Source organism: Arachis duranensis, chromosome 5, assembly GCF_000817695.3.
Source record: "Arachis duranensis cultivar V14167 chromosome 5, aradu.V14167.gnm2.J7QH, whole genome shotgun sequence".
Lineage (NCBI taxonomy): Eukaryota > Viridiplantae > Streptophyta > Magnoliopsida > Fabales > Fabaceae > Arachis > Arachis duranensis.
In genome coordinates, this window is record NC_029776.3 from 89,215,413 (window position 1) to 89,222,109 (window position 6,697).

A 6,697-nucleotide genomic window follows, 5' to 3' on the forward strand; every position below is an offset into this window, starting at 1 on the left:
TACCACCTTTTTTAATGGCGTTGATTTTTCCCGCAACCGTCATCGTCGTCGCCACAAAGCTTTTGGCACCGCCGTCTTCTTCATTGCCGCACCAGGTTCTTCACCAACCCTATTAGTGACATTATTTTGCACCCTCTCATCGGCGTCACTCTCTCCTACAATGGTCATCGTCGTCGCCGCAAAGCTCTTGACGCCATCGCCCCCTCACCGCCACACCAGATTCTCTTTCAACCTTGTTAGTGGCACTGTTTTTGCAACCCTAACCTCCTTATCCATGTCAACGTGGATCCTGTTAATAATGGCAGCCATTATGAATTTGTCACACTTGCGCTCCATCCACGTCGTTACGAACGATGCCAGATTCAGCTTGGAGTTTTCATCCAGCATGAGCTCATCGTTTATTATCTGGTATGCTGCTTTTTTGGGTTATTTTAATAGGTATGCAGATGATTATTTTAATTCTTAGCCGGATGATGATCATTTTAGTACGTGTGCGAATGGTTATTTTAATTCTTATGTAGATAGTTATTTGATTGAAATAAATTTAGCTAGATACAATTAAGATATGTTAGATGTTCAATTTATTAAGTATGTAAATAATTAAATTTTTAAATTACTAAATGAACTTTTTGATTAGGTTATTTGAATTTTTTTTTAATTTTATTTAATCAATTTTTTAGTCTGTTATATACGTTATTCAAATTCTCAGTTGAGGATACACTAATTAAGAGTTAGAATGTGGAGTCTTTTCTACCCAATTAAATATCATTTTCATGTTTTCCTTGTTGTGATATACATGAATGGATGCCCATTTAATAAATTGGGCGGCTAGCTTTTCCAATAGAGAAATTCAGTTCCTCAAGAAAGACTGAACTTTATGAGGTCTTGAAAAAGAATACTTTGTACGAGTATAAATAGAAGGGGAGTCTGAGGCATACGATGCACATCAATAATAATAAACATTCTCTCTCTCTTTATTCTGAATACTTCTCTCTTTATATATATACATTACAATATATAATATTAGTAAATACATATATGAATTATTGTTATTGAGCTAATTATATTAATATTAGAGTCTTCTATTTACATATCTTTATTTTATATTAGTACATCTTATTTATTTATTTTACAACACGTTATCAGCACGAAACTCTAACGAAATTTTAGGAAGACTCCAGGTAACAAATTTTCATTATGTTGAAGCTCTCTCATCTTAAATTTAATACTCTAGATATATTTCGAAATAATTATTTATCATAGATACTAGATGTTAAAATCCATCTTGATTCAATGGATTTTGGAGATACCATTAAGGCTGAAAATAATACATCCCAAAAGGATATAGCCAAAGCCATAATTTTTTCTTCGTCGTCATCTTGACGTATGATTGAAAAATGAATATTTCACATTAAAAGATCCTGCAAATCTGTGGAAATACCTTGAAGAAAGGTACAATCATCAAAAGACGGTGATACTTCCTCAAGCCCGATATGTTAGAGAAAACTTTCTCGACCTTCCATGTCTCGAATGTGCTCCTGCAGCAGCAGTATCGAGAAAAAGGATTTAAAAATTTTTTGAGCTAATTTCTTTCTTTCTTGTTGAACGCAACAATGAGTTGCTCTTAAGAAATCATGAAGCGCACCCAGCTAGCGCCGCCCCATTTCCTGAAGCAAATTGGGTAAGTTATAACCTCAGAAGAGGTAAATGGCAAAATTTTTATAACAAAAAAAATTATGGAAGGAAAAGAAATTATGTTCATAAGAAATGATCTCACCAGAAGTAGGATAAAGAAAGAAATAATGGGAAAAGTATATCAATTGAGGATAAATGCTTCCGTTGTGGTGGAAAGGGCCATTGGTCACGTACCTATCGTACCCCAAGGCACCTAGTTGATCTTTATCAAGCATCCTTGAAAAAGGATGACAAAGGAAAGGAAACAATTTTTGTTTCAAATGATGAAAATTCCACCACTCATTATGATGTATCTAATTTCTTTTGAAGGAAATATTGGCTATTTGATCAATGATGGAATAGTTTGATATATGTATGTGTTTGTTAAGTATTCATGTGAATAATTTTATAGTGCATGTACTTCTACTCATTTTATTATTATTATCATTTGTTTTTGAAGAAAAATGGTAAGGACATATTCTGAAGATATTTGCCTTGCGGATAGTGCAATGTCGCACACTATTCTTAAAAGTACTATATATTTTACCCATCTTGAGCCAAAAGAAGAATATGTTAATACTATTATTGGCTCAGGCAATGTGATAGAAGGCTCCAGAAGAGCTACAATTTTGTTTCCTGGAGGAACAAAATTTCTAATAAATAATGCACTATTATCTACCAAGTCTCTGAAGAACTTGTTGAGTTTCAAAGATATTCAGCGAAATGGATATCATATTGAAACAATGAATGAAGAAAATCATGAGTATTTATGTATCACAATTCATGATTTAAATAAAAAGGTGATATTAGAAAAGTTACCCTCACTTTCATCTGGATTGTATTATACCGAGATTAGTGCAATTTAATCACATGCCATTGTAAACCAGAAGTTTACTAGCCCAAATGAATTCATAACTTGGCATGATAGATTGAGTCATCCGGGAACAACCATGATGAGGAGAATTATTGAAAACTCTCGTGGACATTCACTAAAGAACCAGAAGATTCTTAAATCTAGTGAATTTTGTTGTGTTGCATGTCCTCAAGGGAAGTTAATTTTAAGGTCATCACTAGTAAAGATTGGATTTGAGTCCTCTGAATTCCTAGAACGGATTCAAGGTGATATATGTGGACCTATTCATCCACCATGTGGATCTTTTAGATATTTTATGGTCCTGATAGACACATCTTCGAGATGGTCACATGTGTGCTTATTGTCTTCTCGCAACAAATTATTCGATTAAAAGCACAATTTCCAGAAAATCCAATCAAAGCAATTCGCCTTGATAATGCTGGTGAATTTACTTCCCAAGCTTTTGATGCTTATTGTATGGCTAATGGAATAAGTGTTGAACATCCAGTAACTTATGTTCACACACAAAATGGGTTAGCAGAATCACTTATTAAGCACCTCTAATTAATTGCTAGACCCTTGCTTATGTGAACAAATCTCCTAACCTCGGTTTGTGGGCATGCTATTTTACATGCCGTAACACTTATTCGTTTGAGGCCAACGAGTTACCATCAGTTCACTCCTATGCAATTAGCTTTTGGCCAGCAGCCAAATGTTTCCCATTTAAGAATATTTGGGTGTGCGATATATGTTCCCATTGCACCACCTAATCACCAAAATGGGACCCCAAAGAAAATTAGAGATATATGTTGGATATGATTCTCCCTCTATAGTGAGGTATCTTGAAATACAAACTGGAGATGTATTTAAAGCCCGGTTTGCGGATTGTCATTTTGATGAATCAAAATTTCTAACATTAGGGGGAGAGAATAAGCATCCTGAAAAGGAACTTAATTGGAATGCATCATCGTTGATGCATTTAGATCCTCGATCAGGGCAATGTGAACTAGAAGTTCAAAAGATTATACATTTGCAAAGAATAGCAAATGAATTGCCTGATGCATTTTTCGATACAAAGAGGATAACTAAATCTTATATACCAGCGGAAAATGCCTCAATTTGAATTGATGTCCCAATAGGACAAGTAGCCACTGAAGCAAATTCACGCCAGAAGCGTGGCAGGTCTGTCAGTTCCAAAGACAAAAATCCTTGAAAAAGAAAAGAGGTAAATACAATTACTATTGAAAAAGACACAGTAAAGACACCTGCAGTTGTCCAAAATTCTGATCTAGTTTTAACGCAGAAGACGTTCAGGTACCTGAAAATTATGAAAATGACCAGATCTCGATAAATTATGTCTTTATAGGAAAGAAATGGGACTGAAATAAGACAATTGTCAATAAAATATTTGCATATAATATGGCATTAAATATCATGCATGAAAGTAAGGATCTTGAGCCAAGATCAGTCGAAAAATGTCGACAAAGGAATGATTGGCCAAAATGGAAAGAAGCCATGAAGGCTGAGTTAGACTCGCTTGCAAAACGTGAAGTTTTTGGACATGTAATCCGTACACCAGAAGATGTTAAACCTGTTGGATACCGGTGGGTATTTGTGAGAAAACGAAATGAGAAAAATGAAGTTGTGCGCTATAAAGCCCGACTTGTGGCACAATATTTTTCACAAAGGCCTGGTATAGATTATGAAGAAACGTATTCCCCTGTAGTGGATGCGATAACATTGCGTTATTTGGTCAGTTTATCTGCATATCATAAACTGCATATGCATTTAATGGATGTGGTAATAACCTATTTGTACGGCTCATTAGATCGTGATATCTATATGAAAGTCCCTGAAGGATTAAAGATATCTAAATCATCTAATGAATATTCACAGGGGTTATACTCAGTCAAATTGCAAAGATCTTTATATGGCCTAAAGCAATCTGGACGAATGTGGTATAATCGTCATACTGAGTATTTGGTCAAAAATGGATTCAAGATGATATCTGCCCGTGTGTTTTCATAAAGAAAACTGCATCTGGATTCATTATAATAGTTGTGTATGTTGATGATTTAAATATCATTGGAACTCCTGAAGAGATTCCAACAATTATAAAAACTCTAAAAGAAGAGTTTGAAATGAAAGATCTTGGAAAAACTATATTTTGTCTCAGCCTGCAGATCGAACATATAAAAAATGAGATCTTTATTCATCAAACAACATACACAGAGAAGATCTTGAAAAAATTTTATATGGATAAATCACATCCCTTGAGTACCCCAATGATTGTAAGATCTTTGGATGTGGAAAAGGATTAATTCCATCCTAAAGAAGAGATTGAAGATATCATTGGTCCTGAAGTACCATATCTTAGTGCCATTGGAGCACTAATGTATCTTGCTAATAATACGTGACCTGACATATCATTCGCGGTGAATTTACTAGCAAAATATAGTTCCTATCCAACCAGAAGACATTGGAGTGGAATCAAACAAATTTTTCGATATCTTCATGGAATGGTTGATGTTAGATTGTTTTATCCATATGGATCCAAGTCACAACTAGTTGGCTATTCAGATGTCAGATACTTGTCTGATCCACAAAAAGGGAGATCTCAAACAAGATACATGTTCACATATGGTGGTACAGCTATATCATGGAGGTCCACGAAACAGACGATAGCAGCAACCTCCTCTAATCATGCTGAAATACTGACGATTCATGAAGCTAGTCACGAGTGTTTTTAGCTGAGGAGTCTGATTCAATATATTCTGTCATTATGTGGACTGATTGATCATAAAATAGCTCCAACTGTCCTATTTGAAGATAATATAGCATGCATTGCTCAACTTAAGGGTGGATACATCAAAAGTGATAGAACAAAGTATATTTCTCCCAAATTCTTCTTCACTCATGATCTTCAAAATCAAGGGACAATTGATGTCCAACAGATCCGTTCAAGTGACAATCTGGCAGATTTATTCACAAAGTCACTCCCAAAATCCTCCTTTGAAAGATTGGTACATGAGATTGGGATGTGCCGATTTCGAGACATTAAATGATGTCAGCAAGAGGGGGAGGCTGTACTCTTATTTCCGTGGTCAAGTTTTTTCTCATTGGATTTTTCTTGACAAGATTTTTAATGAGGCAGTCCCCATAAAAAATGATATTGTACTATTTTTCCTTCACTAAGGTTTTTTTTCACTGGATTTTTCTTTAGTAAGGTTTTAATGGGTAATAATCCTAAATGGTCATCCAAGGGGGAGTGTTGTGATATACATGAATGGATGCCCATTTAATACATTGGGCGGCTAGCTTTTCCAATAGAGTAATTCAGTTCCTCAAGAAAGACTGAACTTTATGAAGTTTTGAAAAAAAATACTTTATACGAGTATAAATAGAAGGGGGTCTGAGGCATATGATGCACATCAATAATAATAAATATTCTCTCTCTTTATTCTGAATACTTCTCTTTTTATATATATACATTACAATATATAATATTAGTAAATACATATATGAATTATTGTTATTGAACTAATTATATTAATATTAGAGTCTTCTATTTATATATCTTTATTTTATATTAGTACATCTTATTTATTTATTTTACAACATCTCTAATAGGTGAAAACGTCTTTCAAGTTGACCCTACCTTTCTCTCTCTTTGCTTGCACATAAAGGACCCATTTTCACACTAATTAACTTTGGTTAAAAAATTAAAGATGAACACTTTATTTTAATTCATTAATAACTTATTTTTGGAAAATTGAGATCTCCATCATATTGTAATAGAAACACAGCTTTGAAGAACAGTTAAAACAAAATTAAAGTGTTTAGAACAAAACATCTAACTAGCTAGCTCATAGATAAATTTGATCATTGCTAGGTAGCTTTTTTTTATATTATTAAACATCTTTGCACATATGCTCTTTCTCAGGGCATTTTTTAAGATGAGGATTTCGTTTTTTTTAGATAGTAAATATTTTTTAGAATATGTGAATTAAAACCACGTCTAAATTCAAATTGAGATATTGATAAAGATAAATCTAAAAATTTAATTTTGATATGCAGGATCTAAATTTTATACAATTTTTTAATTATTTTATTGTGTTAATTTTTTATTACATAAAAATAATTTATGTATGATATCTAATGAATTACTCT